We start from the raw sequence: 21410 nt of genomic DNA, 5'->3' as shown, positions 1-21410 counted from the left end.
TAAATCAATTGGAAGAGAATGAAGGAAGTTTTTTACTCTGTTCCTGTAATCTGTTTGTTTTGCTGGCAAACACAGAAGAGCTGCTTGCTGTTCTGTACAGTGTTATTGGGTTTAGGTAATAAAGTCACAGCAAAAACTTCTAACATTAGCATCTGTTGGTAGGAAAGACCAGAACTAGAATCTCCAAACATAGATAACATGCAAGGAGGAAAAAAAAATACAAGCTTAGGCATGAATTTCAATGTAGCAGTACTCTGAAAGAGACTACGCCATAGTTTCTGTAATCTGCTGTCCCAAGCTCTATTAGTTAATACCTTAATTTAAAGTTGAAATTAAATGTTGTTCTTGTAACTCACCTTTAACCAACCATACTCAAGTCATTCTTTATGTGACAGCACACAGAGTATAACAATTTTTAAAGCATTCTCCTAGTGGTCTCACAAACTACTCTTTTGCATTGGCCTTTTTTTAAAAAAAAGGCCATTAGTGTAGCCTTTTAGCATCACTACAACTATACCCATAATGACTAAAGATTCAAAAAAACCAAAGTATGCAGAGGCAGGCTAGATGATTTAAGAGTGGATGGGAAGAAGTTTTTGAGCCAAATGGCCACCTCAGATCCTGTATTGGGATTCATAATTAGAAGTCATGTACTCTTACAAATACATTAACTCATTATTACATTGTATAAATGCAAATGCTCATTTGCACAGTCAAACTTTTCCTTCATACACTTTGATACGTATATTTTATGGATCAATACAAGTATGTTCTCTTCAACATCAAGAGCCTAGGTGAGACAATATCCAAACAAGCAACACAGAAGATTACAGTTTTAAAGAAAGAACAGAAACTCTTTCTAAATGTCAAATGTTAAGGAATGATCAATACAATATGACAGTAATCTTGTCTTAGCTGTAATGATTTACCAGGCAAATGAAGAAGATTTTCCTGTGTTCCTCCTAACTTGCTCTTGCACAAATCAATAGATGTGTGTTTGAAGAAAACAGAGGGTTATAGTTTGAAGTCCTTCAGGAATAATGTTGCATTTCTCACCCACGATCAAGAAGTGGATGATTAGCTTGTTTTCTTTGGAAGAAAACCTATCATTTTATCTTGATTTACCTGTAGGGAGGTATGGTTAACAATACACCAAGAACAGAGTGGAAGATGTAATAAGATTGTCACGCAAGTTAGTCAGTTACAAGTATCTTAAGCGTAACACATTTGCAGGCTTCAGATGTCCTGCAGCTCTGGGTTGGTCATAATCATTAATTTATCACAATTCAATTTTTATTAAATGGAATAGGAATCTTCCTAAACAAAGACACATGACAAAACACAAGTGGTTTAAAATTGCAACAGTCTAGAACTCCAAACAAACTTGAGTAATTTAATCCTGGCATGGAAACTGAATGCTTGATGCACTGAAATTTGCATGGTGCCACTGTGCAAGCACTGTGGTATAAAATGTCAGGTACAAGCATAGAAAAAACTGCAAGCTGTTTCACGCCATCTCAGTCTGTATTTCTGTAGATTGGCACAATTTATATTCATTTATCCATCAAAAAGTCATTCTCATCACTTTTATTCAGATTATTCTTTAAATCTTTCTACTAATCATCATAGAATGGTTTGGGTTTGAAGGGACCCTAGAGATCACCTAGTTCCAATCCCCTGTCAAGGGCAGGGACACCTTCCACTTGACCAGATTGCACAAAACCCCATTCAGTCTGGCCTTGAACACTTCCAGTGGTGTGGCATCCACAACTTCTCTAGGCAATCTGTGTCAGTGTTTCAGCATCCAGTTAACATGAAATGGCCTAACTTAGATGTATTAAAGTACATTGGTGTCTGCTTTTGACCTCACACAGGTATAGATCTGGCTCATTTTGGCAAACATGAATTAATGCACCTTGAAAATATTTAGAGATCTTTGGAAAAAAAGTTATTGTGCTTGTCGTATGAAGTTATTTAAAGCCAAATCTTCCTATTATCTAAGGATTTAATAGGTGTGAATTTGGAAAACTAAAATCAGAAAATTGATCTACAACATGACTATTACAAGAAAGTGAAATAAATAAAGAATTTTTTAAGTATTTTTATTCTTATTCTTCCTTCTCTTGGATTCACTCAGACAGCAAAAGAGGCAGGTACTTTTGCCATAGTGAGATGTAACTAAAATAATTGCAAAGAAGAATTAGAAAACAGGATGCAATTAGCAGTTACAGGAATTTAGAAGATATGACAGTGATCCTTTGCAAGCTTCATGGAGATGGAACAATTTCCTACCTATCAATGCGAACTTTCAGATTTCGTCAACATTTCATTTATTTCAGCTGAAGAAAACCCCATGGGTTCCAACCACTGGTCTTTTATGTTCCCCAAAAGAGGGCAGAGAAGATGACATGCCAATTCATTTGGGGAATTCATTTCTACTGCCCATTGCCACAACATCTTAAAAAATCTCTGCCTTTGGGTGTACCTGAGAAATAGAAGTGGTTAGAAGTGACTGAGAGTATATTAGGAAGAGCAGCAACAAGTTTGTGTTCTGCCTGTGCTACAGTTTTATGACACCTGTCACTCACAGGACCCTGAAATCTGAAGAAAACAGAAGGAAAGTAAGGGTATCTTTTCTGTGTATTTCTCAATATGACTGTATATTTCCAATACCTTCCCTTTAAAGCTTCAGTAAGGTCAAGCCTTATCTCTAGGTATGACTTAAGCCTTGCACAAAACTTACTTCAACACTGGTAAGAGCAGCATTAGGAGATGGTGACAGAACTGCAGTGGTGTTCACTGTGCCACATTCCTGTGTCAAAGTAGATCCTCAAGATGCAGGCTGGTCAGAGATGATGTGGATGCCCCATCCTTGGCAGCGTTCAGGGCCAGGGTGGATGGGACATTGTGCAACCTGGTTTATGGGACGTGTCCCTGTCCATGGCAAAGGGGTTGGAACTAGATGATCTTTAAGGTCCCTTCCAACCCAAACCATTTTATGATTCTATAGTCTCTGCTTACATTTCATCAGCACATCACTCTCCTTCCTAACATTGCAAACTCCATCCAGCCATGCTGCTTCTCCACCTGTGCAAAAACATCTGCTGCCACCATCACTGAGTACACTCATTTTGGAGACTCTGCTAGTGCTGTCAGATACAATGTACATATGTGTTAGACTTCCAGCACACACATAATATAATTTTGATGCCTATTTCCTTTATGTGATGTAAGGAAAAGTATCACACCAAAATCAAAACCTCTTGTATCTTAATTCTGTCTCTCTTGCTCCTTTCTGTGTTTACCTACTCTCACTATTTATACATTAGCAATGACTTTTATACGTAGTATACTGCTACATAGATCTCTTCTCCCATGGTCCCATTATCTGTATAAGGACCTTTTCTCCCCTAATTCAGAAGGCTGGTTGCAGTTTGATGAGGACTTCACCAGGTACCAACACCTCATATGCTGCAGCTGCTATTTTCAACACACTTAAGAACCACAGGTCACCAATTGTTTAAACAATCTTCTCAAAAAGGATGCATGAACAGCTTGACACAGAGCATTTAATTTCTTTCCACCAAGACTGTTTCAACACTCAGAGAGCAGGAAGGACATATTTTACTGGGTAAGCAGATAAGGTATCCGGATCCAGTCTGATCAGAGTTGTTCAGTCCACAGCCTTAGGGTACTCCACTTAAGCTCTGCTAGGATGCCAGAAGTATCAATTTCCTCATGAGCCTCTCCAACGTGATCATCACTACAGATTCAGACTATTTTACCAACATTAATGAACTTATCTTCTCATATCATGCTATGTTGTGCAGCTAGTAACATCTTCATTTTACATCTGTAAAAGTTCAAGTGTAGTAAATGTTAATGCCACTTCAGTTAATCCCACTTCAAAACTTGCTTTACAATTTCTTACACATAGCTATTCCACTATTCTCATTTTAGAGGTGCCTAAGTCTCTCACTGCTTCAGATAAAACTTCTCAGTGGAGCACAAACTCAGATATGTAAGCTTTCAGGTGAAGTAGATCTCAGTGAAAACAAAAAAAAAGAAGAAAGAAAAAAAGGAGGTATGACAGTTTGCACAAGGGAAGAGTTTCACAGTCAAGTGTTCCACACGGACCAGCTAATTCTTGCTACTATCACCCTTTCTGGCATATGGAAACTGTATGCAAAGAAAGACACTATTTTTGCCATCGTGATATACTAATGGCAACAGAAGGTATGAGTGGGACTTCTATCAGTAGTTTAAGACCACATAAAAAATTAGTGTTATTTTTCAAAAACTATTCAAGCAGAAAGTACAAGGGGTTTGGGGTTTCATCTAGAAGTGAGATTGACTACTAATGAATTAGTATTACTCCTAAGGCCATAATATTTCACTGCAGTTAGTGTTTACACTGACTCCAGGAAAAACAAAAAAAGGGAAAAAAAAAGAAACTATATAGTAATAATCCAGATAAAATTACTGAAAACCCACAGAGACTAACAATAAGATCCCAATGGAGAACTAAAACCAGAAGAAAAAAAGTATATTTTGTTTCCCATTGCATTCATTTTTGTTGCTACTGCTGTTTTTACTCCTGGATAAGAAATGTTTCCTCCTCTAAAGGGGATTTAAAAGCTGTTATAACTTCTCTTTTCATAAGCTACAGAAGCTGTGATAATAGTTGATCAATCATCTTGAAATGTCCTTTTATCAACAACATGGATGCCCTGGCTTTTTGGTGCAACAAAATACATACGACCACTTGGAATTCAACTGTCAAAGACTCAGATGACTGCACAGATTAAGTTTATATCAACATTATACAAATATAACTTTCTGCAATATAACAGTATTAATAATTTGAAATCACAAAGGAAGTAGAAAGAAGACTCACAAGTGAAGCCAATTTCAAAGAGGTGATTATAAATTCTAAGATTTTTAGTATGCTCTGTATTATTTATGAAACATGATATATTACTAAGGTTTTGTATAGCTATGATTAGATTAAAGAATATCTAATAATGTATTTACTGTTATTTTAGAAGGTATGGAAGAAGACATGGTTGTGTTATGCCCTGGGGAAAAACACAATTCTGACTACAGTATCAAAGTCTTATATTTATATGCATGTAAAGGTTTATGTAAAGGTTTCTGGATACTTATTATCTACGGAAGTACTTAAATTGAACTATGTTTTATCCATGAAATTTGTTTCACATCTATGGGTTCCAAAAGCATTTTATACAAAGGAGCAGAGGAGACAGACAATTCTTTTCTGTTTCCACAAGTCAAATTCACAGCAAAATGAATGAGAATTGTATACATAAAGTGTCTAGAAAGAAAAAGCACATCAATTAAGCAGTCCTGTATTTGTTCACGTGGTAAATTTTTCTCCAAATTTTGTGCTTTCATGGGTGAGACCACACACGGAAGACAGAAAAGATGGTTTCTAATTATGTCCTGATGGCTGCAAGGTGTTCTTCCAGAACAAAAGCGTGTACAAATAATATCAACTGAACAAACAAGCTACCCACACTTTCAAGAGGCAATACTTTGTCTTCCAGAGATATCCCAAGTTTGATACAGAATTCCTACAGCTTTGTTTTAAAAGCTCAGTAAGAAATACCTCACATCCATGATTGCAAACATGTCAGCTGTGTCTTCACAGGGACGCAAGGAGCATGTCCCAGGCTGACCCCAAGTGTTAGTCTTTGGTCATTGATTATTGAAGGATGTGTAAACTACAACAGTGGATCTTGCATGACTAAGACTCCCATTCAGAGACTAACAGTTCCCATCTTCCACAGAAAAAGGTCTTGCTTTTGCTAACATCTTAGGTTCTGCTTAGTGTTCAAAATTTCTTCTTTCATTCATCTTTCACTGTTGATCACTGATAGATTTACCAACTAAGTATTAGACTTGTACCTACTTCACCATTAGAGATTTCTTTATGTTCTGTTCTTCCTACTAGGGCACTAACTTTTTTATGCCCTTAACATTTTATTTGTGTGTGAAGCTACTGCACATTCAGGAAAAGCATTTGCATCCAGGACACAGTAGGTATAGCTTCGAAGGGACAGAAAACAGTCTAACTGAGCAGCCACAAAAATGAAACAGGACTGAAAATACATAAACAGCAAAAGATTTGAAGAGCTCAGTCTTATCAAGAGGTCTTCATCAACTGATACAGATTTTCCTATAAAAAATATTGGACAATATATAGCTCTTTAAACAGGCAGATAGATGGAAGTTCAATAAAAACAACACTAACCTAAAAATTAGTTAGTAATAGCAAACACTAAGGCTAATGAATAACTGGAGAGCTCACAATGGATCTGGATGCATTCACCAGTGTTAAGAGGGATTTACTCCAAAATTTTTAATGAAGAATAACTTCTAAGTGGCAAGTCTCATACAATCAAGAATTTACTCGAGTCCTTTAGTTTCTATTACATGGGAAGTCACTGCACAGGTCCCTCCAGTTTTACAATGCCCATGGCTGTTCTCGGAAAATCTACTTGTTCCTTCACAAGTCTTAAGTTTGACTCTCCTTTTCAAATCAGACAGTCAGGCTTTCCAATGCTGATTAACTAGTACTCAGTAGGTACCAATCTTGGGGGGGGGGGGGGTGTGATGTAGAGAACAGAACCCAAATCATATGGAATAAAAGGGTCATAAAAGCTTACCAGAAATATATAAAACAGATTAGACTTACCACTCCAACCACTCCTGAAAACAACAGGCCCAGCAAAAAGAAAATAAAGAGGAGACCGATGCACCTTTCATGTTCTCAAGCTATTCAGAGGAACTCACCCAATCCCATTTTTTCCCTTCATGTTACCACCCCTGGGCTATGCGGACAAGACATTATATTGGCCCCAGAGAAGGTCCAGTCCTTTGTTTTGGGACAGACGTTCAGGGCTCTGCTGAGAACTCCATTATGACACACATCCTGCTTATGGGTAGCTGTCCTCTCTTCCCTTTGCTCCCATGTCTAACACCCCCCTCCTTTCATGTAGTAAAGATAACTGAGTGTATTCGTAGGAGTAACAAAGTGGAGTTGAATGGTACTCGTGCCATTTAAGAGATAAGGAGCCAAACCTAAATTAGTTCTCAGTACAATAACTGTGGAAGATTAACCCAACTTTATGATTTTCAACCTACTTCTCTTTTATCTTCTGATTTTACCCTATTTATTAACAGGTAGTAGAATAACCAAAAAAAGAAATAAAATACTCTATCTCTGTTTTGCCAGAGCAATGTAAGAAAGCAGGTCATCGCTTGCTTCAATGTGTAGTTGAGAGAGACAAGCAGTAACCTCACATAGAGCGGAAACTCACTACTTGTACTACTGCAGCCAAGGATAAGCTCTTTCTGTGACAGAGGCCTGCAGATCAAATCACTTCCTGTCTTAAACTGTATTACACATCCATAGCACATCATGAGATATCCAGGAGATGCCTTCTTCGTATCTGTGTCTAATCTTCAGTAAAACTTTTTGGAGCAGATGCTAGAATAGCAGGGTAATTTGCAGCTCACTGCTACAGTGCACCATGTAAGCACCTGTCCCTGGCACAAAAAACCACCAATAAAATCAAAATAGCAATGTCTGTTTTGAACACCTAAAGCTCTTCCCCACGAGCTTCAGAACATGTGCAATTCTTTGCCTATCTCAAACTGCTCCTTCTGCCCCTGATGGCAACAGTTCACATACCAGAGACACCCTACTATAACAAATATCCGCTGCAGTGAACAAGGAAGCCATCCCAAATTTAAGTAAATGGCTCTATTAAACAGAAGTATCAGTATCTCCTGAGTGAACCCACTCACATCCACGTAGCAATCTTGTGCTAATCTGACACTTGACCACACTTGGTAGTAGTAACTGTTTGCTTCTCTAAGGTTGCCATTTCCCATATGTTTCAATATGTTTAATTTAATGTTTTTGCTATAGTCACTTAAGAAACAACAGCAACTCACTAAAGGGTAAAGAGGAAATAAGTCACAGTAGCTCATCAACCAATATAAGTGCTCAGAGACCTTGTGAATTAACAGCCCATTAGTGCTGACAATCCTAGATTACTGCCTTCCAGCTCCCAGCCTTAAAGAATTGTCACTTCCCTATGAAAATGTCTTATGGCACTATTAATAGGGTTTGAGTGTTTGAGGTTTTATTTTGGGGGGGAGGGTTAAGTTTTGTTTTTAAATGAAATTCAACTAAAACAAAAAAAAATTTACATCTCTTTCCATACTTCTGTTATTTCTCCAAATCCAGGAGGCATAAGTATATATGATTTCCTACAATGCAAAATGACATACTTTATTAAAAAAATTATTAAAAAAAAACCAAAAAAAACCCAAACCAAAGCATGGAAGATATTTCCTTAGATTAGGCAAACAGTGGAGAAAAAAGTTTTCAAGGAAAGATATGCACTGAGAAAGAATATTAGATACTTTTTTTTTTCTGACTGAAGGGAGACATAACTATGCAAACACTGCAGCTGATAACTATACATTCTCAAACAATTAATATATAACCTCACTGTCACTCAAATAATTTTCTCATCTCCAGTAGCTGGGCTCAAAGATGGCCAAGAAACAAAGAATCGACTGAGGCTCTACAGGAATTATACTACAGCATAAATTCTAAGGATATCCTTATATGCTATATTAGCATATGTTTTGAGTATCAAAGAATGCTTATCTGGTTAGGATGCTGATGATAATTGTATTATTATGTATGAGCTCTGGAACTATAACAAATAGTATTAAAACATCCTAACAGTATTCTGCAACACAAATAATTAAACAAAACTCCAAGAGCATAAGGAAGGGCATTTTTAACATTCCAGCTTTGAAGACTTCAGCCATTTTAAGCAATCTAATTTTTGAAATACCTGGTATTATTTCAGTTCAAGCCTAATCACAGAAGAAAAATGGCAGGTTGCCATGCACAAAATTTTCCCTCTTCATTTTTCAGTATGCTGTCAACATAGGCTGTTCTTTCCTGCTGCATTGTCTTATGGTCTTGTGCAGCAGGCAAAAGGCATCTACTCAAGAATTCAATTTTTCCCCATTACTGTATACTCATAAAAAATGGAACTGACAGGACAGCAGTTTATTCATGCACAAACCAGATCCAAATTACACGGACTAGCTTTCAGAAACCCTAATTCAGTTGTTACTGTTTGGCAAGGGTGTTTTGGCGGGGGGTGGGGGGAGGCGGGGGCTTCATCTGGGAGAAGGGAGCAGCTGAAGAGTTGCAGAGGTACGGAAACCATCACACAGCAGCCTCCTCGTCTTATCTGCATAACGCTAATTAACAGTATGAAGAATATACACAGTAGAAGTGGCAAGTTCTGAGTCTGCAACTATTTTAAAATGCATCTAAATTCTGACAATGCAGACCTTTAAGCTTATGTGAATATTCAGGTCTGAGTACTCCACCAAATCTAAGTCACTGTGCAAAGATAAGCATGACCGTAAAAGTGTCAAAAGTCAGATCGTTAGACTGACAATGCCTACCGCAACGGTCTAATGAAAACTAAGACAGATTGTCCGTCAAGAGGACCTTACTAACCCTCAGTCCTATTCTTTCGCCAGTGATACGCAAAGCAGAAGTTTCGTGACATCTGCTTCACAGAAAGCTCCTCAAATTCCCCTTCCCCTACTATGATTTTAATTAGAAGACTATCTTAATGCAACTTTGCAAACAGCAAGAAGCATCTTCTGAAAAGGGAAGCAGCTTCAGAGCACAGGAGAAGAAACTAAGCCATCCTGCTTTCAGCGTTAAGAAGTTTACATTCCCAAACATCAGTGACACGTAGTGTTAAACTGATTTACATATGAACGGAACAACAAAACAAGCATTTTTTAAAATTAATAACAAAATCCCATTTTTAGAGGCAAAAACCTCGGGGCATACTTTGGGGCTTGCTACTGCCAGTAAGTTAAAATACTATAGCCTTGCTGAACTAGAAGAACACCCAGAATAAATTGTCACACGAGGGAGTAAAAAACCTGTGTCATTACAGTTCCCCTCCGCAAACAGTTTCTTTGCTGCGGTACCATCTGTTAAATCAGAAACTCCTTTGAACACCGCAGCCTCGCTGACTCCGAGGTGCCCGGGCTGTGCCGATACTCGCTCGGTATTTTCGCATCGCGCCCTTGCCGCCGCCGCCCGCCTCCCTCAGAGCCGCTCACAGCCGCGGACCGCGCTCGGACCGCACCGCGCTCGGACCGCACCGCGCTCGGACTGCACCGCGCTCCCGCATCGCACCGCGCTCGGACTGCACCGCGCTCCCGCATCGCACCGCGCTCGGACCGTCCCTGCCGCCGCCGGCGGCGCGGCCGCGGGTTCACACGCCCCGAGGGGATGCGCTCCCCCGCCGCCGACCCGCGCAGCGGGGACCCGCCGTGGCCGAGCCGAGCCCAGCCGAGCCGGCAGGCCGCAGCCGCTGACCCCGGGGCGCGCAGCCCACAAGTTGCGGCGGCGGCGAGCCGCGCACCGAGCCGCCCGGGCGGGCAGGTGCCGCCGGTCCCGCCGCGCGTCCCGCCCGGCTCCATCCCCCAGGGACGGGGGGGCACCGACCCCCGAGCGCCTGCCCCGGGCCGGCCCTGCCGCGGTGAGGTGGCACCACGGCACCGCTGCCCCTCGCCCTCCCGCCCGCGGACAAACTTACTTGCGGGCGGCGGCGGCGGCGCCCGCGCCCCCCTTCCCGCCCCGCCAGCGAGCGCAGCCCCGGCGCGGCGGCCGCTGCCGAGCGCGTTCGGACATGCTCAGTCCCCCGCCGTGCGGAACCTACCACCGGGGGGGGACGGGGGGAGCGCGGAGAGAGAGCGGGCAGAGCTGGATGCTACCAAGAGGACAGGCTAAAAATAGGCACCGCAGAATGGAACAGCTGGAGCTTAAAGGGGCAGCGGCGCCTCGCTCCGCGCAGCCCCGGGCCAGCGGCGCCTCCTCCCGCCGCGCTGGTCCTGCCTGCGGAGCCGGAGGAGAGGCTCTGGAAGCGGGGCGATGGATGCTGCGCCACCGCGCCCGGGTCCTGCCCGCGCCTCTGCGGCGGGAGCGCTGCGGGGCCCTCGGCTTCGGCTGCTCCCGCCGAGCGCGCAGGGGGCACAGGATGCCAGGGGGGCTCTGGGGGGCGTCTGACGGGGCTGGCCCCGGGTTCTGCCCGCTCCTCACTCCAGGGCCGTGGCCCTCGCCCCGGAGCCGGGTCGGGCAGGGTACAACGGGGCCGGGCCATTTACCTCTGGGCCACCCCGTGAAGCGGCACCTTTAGGAATGAGATCTAGAGAGTGAGGGAGAGGATGCCCAGCAGCGTTTTTATGCAGTGCTTCTCCAGAGACATCTCCATCCAGCTCCTAGGAGTTAGGTTGTGCGGACGAGGCTTGGGGACACACAGGAGCTCTCCTGCGAAGCTCAGAGCAGTCAGATGAGAATGTCACAGGTCCGAGGCGAAGAGCGTGAAGAACAGTCCTCCTAAATACGATTTTCTAGGCTGGAAGAGCTATGCGGCAAGAGAAAATATATGATCACCTCTCACTGACACTACTGCGTTTCAAACCTAAGAGCTGTCGAAATTAAAAGCCCCCTAAGTATTTGTGAATGGGAGTTTCTGCTGTTTTAAGCTGTGAATTATCATTCCTTGCCTTCCTAAAAGACCGATAAGAATAAACATGACAGCACCACATTGCTTTAGATTTATAGATACTACCAAGCCTAAAATTGTATTACCCTACCAGGAGTTCAGTGGTTTTGCTAAATTCTGCTTTTATGGATATAGAAAATTGCTATTGCACACACACAAAAAAATCTTTACAGTGTGAATACTAAACAAGTTCTCAGAAAGAGTATCAGATGACATCTGCATCATGATAACTTGCCATTCTAATGACATCATGTACAATAACATGTACAATCAAGACTACCATATTCAAAAAGTTTCATTTAATTCATTAGATATGAGAGGGGAGCACTGAAAGCTTATCTTAATCTGAACTCTAACAGCCTTCAGCAAAAACTACTGCAGAAAAAAACCCTCTGTTACATGTAGGTGAGTATAATCAGGGTAGGAAGCGTTACTTGTCACTAATGTCAAATAAGGAGAGAGCAAGGAAGCAATTTCCCTTGCAAACTGACATACAATGGGATAAATTATTAGATAAGATTATGTAGGTTACTCTGCTGCAGTATTTTAAGAAATGAAAGATGACATCGCGATGAATGTAGTATTAAAAAGGGAATGAATCATGTTCATTAATTGTCTCCCCATTCTGTGTTCTCCGTAAGCCATGAAATATGCTGTATTCTGTAGTTTGTGTCTAACAGCCACCTTCACACTACGTATTATAAAAACTTGTCAGCTATGCAACATGCATAACTGTACAAAGAGAGGGGGGACATGATGTAATTCTTTCACGTGAAGCTATTGATCTTGAGATAGACAGCAGAGCAAATAGAAAAGGCAGTTTTCTGAATGCAGCCTCATGTTTGGGATAATGGAGGGCTAGAATTTCCTAGAACAGCTTGCACCTTTACCATCATACAGCTCTGGGTAAATTAGAAGACTGAAAGGTGTCCTGAGTCTCAGGAGAGTAACTTCCACTAGGGAGTCTTACTATCTAGGGAGTACAGAATACTGTTCATCATGGGAACAAATGTTAAAATAATGGCAAATAAAACATGTACTTTTTTTAAGTCTGCATTATTATTCTCCTCAGAGGTAGCTATATTTTCATTCTCACACCTTTCCTTGTCCATGAGGAATCTCTTCAGAACTTGTCAAATGTAGTTGCTTTTTACAACGAGAGACAAACATATATGGATCTTTCCTACCTAAAACATGCTGTTGTAATTGCATGAAGTTATATATATGTATGAAAGCCTAAGATAATGTATTCCAGCATTCAAAAGACACCATCGTCACCAAGATGCAGATTACCAAATTAGCAAGTAAGTGGTGGCTGCATCTGCTGTACCAGCCAGTGAACTATATTTAGAGGTAGACACCCATCTAAAGCTGGATGCTGTTGCTTTCTTCGTCAAGTTTTGCTCAGCAGAAATTTCCATAGAGTTGTATTTTGTACATACACAGCAGCAAAGATGTAAATATCTGCTGTGTTCTGTCAGACAGAAGGGGAACAGTTCCTCAGCATGTAGAAAGTGTGCAGGTTTGGTCTCCATGAATAGCACAGCACTTTACCAATCTCTCTTCATTTTACTTGGGAAGGCTCTAGCAAAAGCTTTCTTTTTCAAATGTATCTCCTATAATTCCACATTGCTGATGATCTGAGGCTGTGGCATACCACTGACTGCCTCTGGCTCTCAGACTTTCACCTCAGTCCTCGCAGTTTTCTCCTCTCGTTGTTATTTTCACCCCTGTCCCTGATAGCAATATTCATATTCTCTCCACTGTCTCCTTGTGTAATTCAAAGCTACATTCCAGCACTGTTACCTTTTAAGTTCACTGTCCTAGTGAACTTTTCCATGTAGTTGAGTACACAGTCTTCCTGTGTGGTAGGTAGACTATGCACTGATATTTTTGGTTCATTGGTTGATTGGTTTTGTTGTTGTTGTTGTTGATTGCTTATAGGACAAAGCGTATTTTCAAGGGATATAATTTGGAAGTTTTAGTATCATAGAATGATCATAGAATCATAGAATGGTTTAGATTGGAAGGCATCTTAAAGATCAGCCAATTCAACTCTGCTACCATGAGCAGGGACATGTTCCACTACACCAGGTTGCTCAAAGGCCTGTCCAACCTGGCCTCTCCAACGCTTCCAGGGATGGGACATCCTCGACTTCTCTGGGCAACTTGTTCAAGTGTCTCACCACTCTCATAGTGAAGAATTTCTTTCTATTATCTAATCTAAGCCTTTTCTCAGTTTAAAGCCATTACCTCTCGTCCTATCGCTACATGTCTCTGTAAAAGTCCCTCTCCAGCTCTCTTGCTGTAAGAGAGGTAATGAGAGCCTTTTCTTTTCCAGGCTGAACAGCCCCAACTCTCTCAGCCTTTGTTTATAGGAGAGGTGCTCCAGCCCTTCTTGTAGCCCTTCTCTGGGTTCAGTTCACCGAGTCCACGTCCTTCTTGTGTTGGGAGTCCCCAGAACTGGATGCAGCACTCCAGGTGGTGTCTCACAAGAGTAGAGTAGAGGGGCTAAATTGGCTCCCTTGACCTGCTCACTGTGCTGCTTTTGAAGCAGCCCCGGATGTGTTTGGCTTTCTGGGCTGCAAGTGAACGCTGCTGGTTTGTGTTGAACCTCCCATCCACCAACACCCCCACGTCCGTCCTTCTCCTCAGACCTGCTCTCACTCCATTCTCTGCTCAGCCTATGTTTGTTTTTGGGATTGCCCCAACCCAGGTGCAGGACCTTGCACTTGGCCTTGTAAAATTTCATGAGGTTCACACCTCTCAGACCCGTCAGGGTCCCTCTGGACAGCATCCCTTCCCCCCAGCGTGTCGACTGCACCCCACAGGTTGGTGTTGTCAACGAACTTAGTAAGGGTGCCTTCAGTGCCCCCGTCCGTGTCACTGACTAAGACATTAAACAGCACCAGTCCCAGTATTGACCCTGAGGGGCACTACTGGTCACTCGTCCTCACTTGGACATTGAACCGTTGACTGCAGTTCTTTGAGTGTGACCATCCAGCCAGTTCCTCATTCACTGAGTGGTCCATTCGTCAAATCTATGCCTCTCCAGTTAAAAGACAAAGATAATTGTGCAGGACAATGTCAAACGCTTTACACAAGTCCAGGCACATGATGTCAGTTGCTTTTCCTACATCTATCAACACTGTAACTGTGCCATAGATGGCAAATTTTTTCAGGTATGATGTGCCCTTAGTGAAGATGTGTTGGCTGTCACTCATCACCTCCTTATTTTCTATGTGCCTTAGAATAGATTCTAGGGGAATCTCCTCCATGACCTTGCCAGGTACAGAGTTGAGACTCTGACCTGTAGTTCCTTGAGTCTTTCTTTCTTCGCTTTTTAAAACTAGGTGTTATGTTTCTCCCTTTCCTGTCAGTGGGAACTTCACCAGACTGCCACAACTTCTCAAGTATGATGGGTAATGGCTTAGCGATTCCTCTGAGAGTTCCCTCAGAACCTGCAGATGCATCTCATCAGGCCCCTCATGAGAACTTGGGCACTTTCAGGTTCCTTTGATGGTCTCAAGACTAATCTTCTCCTATGGCATGTGTTTCTTCATTCTCCCAGTTCCTGCCTTTTCTTTCTGTGATGGGCAGTGTGGCTGGAGCACTTGTCAGTGAAGACTGAAGCAAGTGAAGACATAAATAAAAAGTAGAGGCTATTTCCTCGTGGTTTGTGATCCTTTATGTGACCATTTCTTGTACCTCATTTTAAACTAAACACTACAGGGAGAGAGTACCAAACCAAAGTTCATGTTATTAGGTACAAGAGAAAAGAGAAACATGCACAGAGGGAATCCAGCTAGCAGAGCCTAGTAGAAGTCTAAGTAGAAGAGTCTAACTGTATCCCACAATTCTTGATAACTTGTGGTTGCTATCAATGAGTATACATTCCATTTAACATCCAAGGGGCTTTGCTACCATACACTCTGTAATAAGTGGCCAGTGGACATGAGTGGTTTGAAACCCTCAGAAATACATCCTTCTATAATTCATTATCTTTATGGTATCCTTTCTTCTTCCCTGACCATGTCAAACATTCACTTTTGTTGCTGATAGGTCAATCTCTGTCAGTAACAGACTGAGCATCAGTTTTTGGTCCATGAGCAGAAAGCAGTGACAATCCACTTATTTTCTACAGCCTCTTGTTAGAGGAGTTTGATCAGAACAAAGCAGTAAGGGTTTATCCTGCCATTGCTACACAGAAACTGCACTGACAGCATGCAAGTGTTGCCCAGTGGATGAGTCTACATTCTTTAGTTAAAAACCGTTTTGCATGTAAGAAATAGAAGTGTCAAAATATAGAAGCTCAAAATATAGCTGAATTTCAAACAATGGGTTTTGTAATAATTCCCTATAATATGAAAGGAAAATAATCTCGTATGCTAGCATAGGAAGAATATAGAATGTGTTTTTACTCAAAGTTCAGCATTTCCAACATTTAAACTTAGTTGACCACATTCCCCTCAGACATTTTCTTCATGGTAATCAATATTTTTCTTCCAATCAGTCTGCAGTTATCTACTTTTTACTGTCCTCTGTGGGCTTTGAAGGTTTGTTTTTTTCCATAGACATTGGAGTTTAAGTATCCATCCCTGACTTCTTCAACTGAAAGTTCTACCAGGCAGCTGGAGGCTTGCAAGTGAACATTTTATTGTAAGACTGTGTGTGTGCTGATCTCAGTAGAGTATAGGAAACTTATTCAGTTCATGCATTACTTTCATGCATTATGTAGATTTGTATATGCGAGATTAATTTGCTTTGTTTTCAAAGACACCGATAATTGAGCAATGTGTTATGAACACAGTCACGGGCTTATATTGCTATGTAAATGTAGTAAATGCTTCAGAAAGGTTTTCTTAGTTCTCTTCAGTAATAAAATTAATTGTAGATCTGTTTGAGCCTTCTTTCAAGATTACTGAAGTTGTGCCCCTGTAAAATAGAAAATCATAGCTTATTTAATTATTGCAGAATGTACCCAAAACAAAGAGAGAATATGAGATTTTTAATGGGGGAAGAAGTGCATTCCTTTGCACCAGGAAGCTGCCATAAGCATCTGTCTCTCAGAGAGCAGAAGTAAAAGCAGTGGGCTATTAGTGCTGCTATTAAAAACAAAAGAAAGGAGTGCAGCATACTACTTTGAGATCAATATTCAATCTATATGGCCCCTTGATGCCCTTCAGTAATTTCTAACAAGTCATATGGTTGTTTAGAGGGAGGATGAGGAGAGGTCTCTGGTATTCAGCAGTGCCAGGCTGGGGGCATGCACCGATGGGATTAAGCCATTGGTTGTCTTCTGTAAATCAATACAAAGACTAAAAGTATACTGAGATCATCTATGATTTCACAGAAATCATACCCTGTTGTAAAAACTAGCACCAGTCAAGATATGATCATCTTTAAAAGGGGGGCCTCTAATAACCAACAGGCATAATATCATGGGGCAAAAAAACACAGCTGCAAATTTTCTTTGGAACTAATTCAAAACTTTCCTTCTATGAAATTTCCATGTGGGTTTATAAAGCAAAACCTGCTGGCTAAAAAAAGGTCTTCAATAGCCTTTATTTTTAAAAAAAATGCTTGAGGAAACTAACAATCACAGAATCACAAAATATGCCAAATTGGAAGGGACCCACAAGGATCATCGAGTCCAACTCCTGCACAGGACCATCCCCAAGAGTCACACCACGTGCCTGAGAGTGTCATCCAAATGCTTCTTGAAATCTGTCAGGCTTGGTGCTGTGACCACTTCCCTGGGCAGCCTGTTCCAGCACCCAACCAACAATATCTCACAGATGCTGTTCTAAGGAGAATTAGTTGTATGCTTAAAAAAGAAAGATGTCAATGTTTCATACAGCCTTGTGAGTTTTCAATTGGCTCTGGGAAGCATGGTTTTTAACCACCTGGAAAGCTGGTCCTATCATTTAAAATAAAACACAACAAACAATGCAAACTGGAATCAATTGAAAAATAAAAGGGGAATCTCACTTAAATATTACATGTGATCCCTGATGTTCTAACTCTGGCAGAGAAATACAAAGGTGCAGTAAGCCAAAAGGTAAACTACTTCCAGGCTGGTTTAAGTGCAAAATTTAAATTGAAACCACTGAAGAAAATCATTTTAGCTAAACCAAAATCTAGATCTATAGCATATGTGCTGTTATGTAATGACATATAGGCTGCCCAAAAATAGCTGGTCAGGGTATGTACTGGAAGTTTCATTTCAGCATTTGTAATCAGGCATCATGCAGGGTTGGCACCCAGCAAAAGCAATGCTGAGAAGCATGGAGGGCAGTAAAAGGCAAGGAAGGCACAAAGAAGAACATGAAACATTCATGCATTGCATAGTTTGTTGATATATTAATGAAAATGAAGGAATCTGACTACCTGATTGGATATGTCCCTTAAGTATTTCACTCCTGGAATCACTGTGATAAAATTACCTTGAGATTCGGTAATTCCACCTTGGGCACAACAGGCCAAATTCCTTTTGCATGTTTTGTGTAAGCTTTAGGAAAAATGAATGAATTACAGAATGAAGCATTAACTACAACTGCACAGGTGTCCTTGGGAGTTTATTGACAAAATATCAAGGTGATGGAAGTTTTACTGTTGATGCTACAGAAAACCACATAGGTGTTCTAGGATCAGGAAGATCATAGCCCTGCTTATCTGGTGTAGGCAGTGTAATACTACGAGTGCACTTCTGTATGCAAGGAAAAAAAGGAAAGACTGACATGGCTGCTATCAAGCAATACAAATGTGTCTCAGCTGCTGAAAATTTCTTGTTTTAATCCAGCTTTGTTTGAATTAGACTAAAAAAAAAAAAGATATGTAAATTCTCCAACTATCAAAAAAACGCCAAACCAGCTTAAATAAATATTAAAATCTTCTATATTTTGATTAGAAGTATGTAAGAAAATTCCAAATTAAATTTAAAAAAAAAAAAGGAAAAATGGGGAATCTTTTAGGGAAAAAAATCTTAATGTTCCCTTTTGTGTGAAAGAGAAAACAGAAAAAACATCTCTCTTCTACAATTTGACATTATAAAACCAGTTTACCTTTTCTTATATATAAAAAAATTCATTTCAAAAGAAGAAGAAAATTAATCAAAATTACAACAGTGAAATATTTCAGATTTTTCAATTTTTTGAAAGAAAGGTGGAAAAATACAGAGGTATTTACTTTATTCAACCCAGTTTTTAAAGCTTTTAATTCCGTACCCTTTTTTTGATGCAATACTCACAATGAATTTTCTCAGTCTATGCTAAACACCTGAATGTCCATACCACTTTTTGCTGCTACTGTGAATTCCTGGTTCTCATCGTATTTTCTTGGCTGAATGATTCAGAGATAAATGGCTGCTACTAGTAATGTAGCAAACAGCCCATATCCTATTTTTAAGTAATATTTAAGCCAACACAGACAGGGGCTATGATTGTGTTTCTGTTACAGCAGAAACCTGCTGTTTCTCAGCAGGCTGGACTCTTCTGGCATCTTCTGCTTTCAGTTACTACATTGCAAATAGTTTATCTTTTAACAATGAAGATAAAATGTTTACCAAAAAAAGTAAAAGGGTCACAGGTGCACATTACTGGCTGTTTTTGTTGTGGATTCTCAAAGACTCTGAGTCACAGTAGATATTTTTAGCTGTGCTTTTAACCACTTTTTCTGCTGCATTGCCTAGATGGAACTTATTTTGATAGTGGTTTGATCTTGGTGCTCATTTGCATTTAGATCCTTTGTCGAATAAGTTCATCTCTCAAATTTCTTTCAATACACAGAACTTTAGCTATCTCATTCTTGTAGCATTAAGCTTTCATTTTCAAAGGCATATTACTTACATTTCTTAGGACAGAAGGCTCTTTAATTATGTGTTGGCTGTATAATATACCATTGCCAGTTCGATTGTTCTAAATTACAAAAAGGGGACTGATAGGCTGATAAAAAAGTTGTGAGGTTTCATAAAATAAATACCTGTGTTACTATTGTTCTTTCATATCATAAATCATCATGTACTATTTATTTTTTAATTAAAAGAGGCCTTATACAACAGGCTGAAATTTAACTTCTGCTTATGGGTAAAGTTAAGTTTAATTTCATTTCAGATTTGTCTTCAATCCTTGCTCATTTATGAGTTCCGAAAGCAGATCGTTATTTTTATAACATTAATAAATTGATGTAAGTTGATGACCATGGGGGATTACCTCCTGATTACATGTTTATTTCTGATTTATATTTTCTGATTGAAGTTTTAATTTAAGAATGATCATGTTTGGAGATATTTCAGAACAGACATATTTGTAGGAAACCTCTCAGGTGGCAAAAGCCTGAAAAGTGATGGAAATATTGACCCAATAGATATTCTCTATTTCTGTATGTTCTCACAAAAATTCATAAATATAACCAAATCACTCATTGGTAATAATGAGTGATATGAAGTGAAACAGGTATTGCAAAGTTTTACCGGGGATGTGGAGAGCTCACTACGTGAGAACAGTTTGGTTCATTTAGCTTTGTAAAGCAGAGGCTGAGAGAAAATATTATATATTTCCCTAAATATGTATGAGGAATGGTTATTGACAAGAGGAAGAACAACTTTTTTCTCTAATAGCAAATGTTAGTAGAGGAGCAAATTACTATAAATTAGCAATTAATATACATAAGATAAAAAAAGATAAGACGATCCCTGTATGACAAAACAATAAAAATCAGGGAATTTCATGGAAGGGATTGTGTGACCTGTCTGCTTATAAAGTCAAGGTCTGAACCCACTGAATGGAAAGTTCTTTCCTGTCCTCTGTTTCTGAACTCTTAGCAGCCCTGATCAAAAATTGCATTATTGAAGTTCCTGAGAGATTGATCAACACTGAGAAGGGATTGTGAACCAAATGCATTTGTGATTAAACTTTAATATATGATCCAAATATTGTAAATCAGGAATTTCATTATTATAAATTATAAAGCATGCTGGAATTTCTGCACATTTTTATCTTAAAGCTCTAGCTCTCATTAGTCACATTTTGCCGCCTCCAGGTATAATTCATTAGTTTGCTTTTTTTGGTCATTTGTGAAGAAAATATAAAGAACCCATGAGTATAGCAAAGGGGCTGAAAGGGGCATGTACATCGAAACTAGTGGGTTTTCTTTCTTGTTTTTTTGCAAGAAGGTTGTTTACTATCCTGCCTATTCACAAATTCAAACTTAAATTCTGTTATGATTTCTCCCAAAGATAATCTTTCTTGAATTGTTTAAAGTTAGTACATGAAAAAAAATGAGTTCATTTCTCTTTACTGGAGTGAAATTCTAATCCGCCTACATCAGAAAATACCTTGACTGCATATGGTGTGTCATGGTATATTCCTATTTGCTATTCAGTTAATGCATGTGGCCAAATACATTGGAAGAACCAGCCATAATTGTAATTGAGAATGCTCATTTCAGATCCTCCTAGGACAGTATGTAGAATGGCAACTGGAATAAACATTTTTCATTTGGGTATAGGATGACACAGTGCATTCCTAGCTGAGCTTGTGAGCATCATCAATACTGACACCTGCTAGCAGAAGAAAAATTCATTGGAGACAAATGAATTGCAAAACCTAGCAATTTTTAATAGACATCTGTTTGGGTTTGTTTTGATTGTTTGGTTTGGTTTGGATTGATTCTATTTGGGGGGTGGGATTTGTTTGTTTGGTGGTTTTTGTTTGTTTGTTTTATTATGTCTACATTTTAAACACCGGTTTACGCCTC

General features: G+C 40.1%; 1 protein-coding gene across 1 annotated transcript in view; it reads right to left on the bottom strand.

Moving 5' to 3' along the window:
• The window catches only part of OXR1 (oxidation resistance 1), a 266285-nt gene extending 255528 nt beyond the window's left edge, over positions 1–10757 (bottom strand). Inside the window, exon 1 of the mRNA XM_051785167.1 lies at positions 10686–10757. The gene's annotated coding sequence lies outside the window, so the exon portion shown is untranslated. The remainder of the gene's footprint in view (positions 1–10685) is intronic.
• Positions 10758–21410: the final 10653 nt, after the last annotated feature.

Source organism: Manacus candei, unplaced genomic scaffold (assembly GCF_025592945.1).
Source record: "Manacus candei isolate 608988 ecotype Guabito, Panama unplaced genomic scaffold, ASM2559294v1 h1tg000019l, whole genome shotgun sequence".
Taxonomy (NCBI): domain Eukaryota; kingdom Metazoa; phylum Chordata; class Aves; order Passeriformes; family Pipridae; genus Manacus; species Manacus candei.
This window is presented reverse-complemented; position numbering and strand designations above follow the sequence as displayed.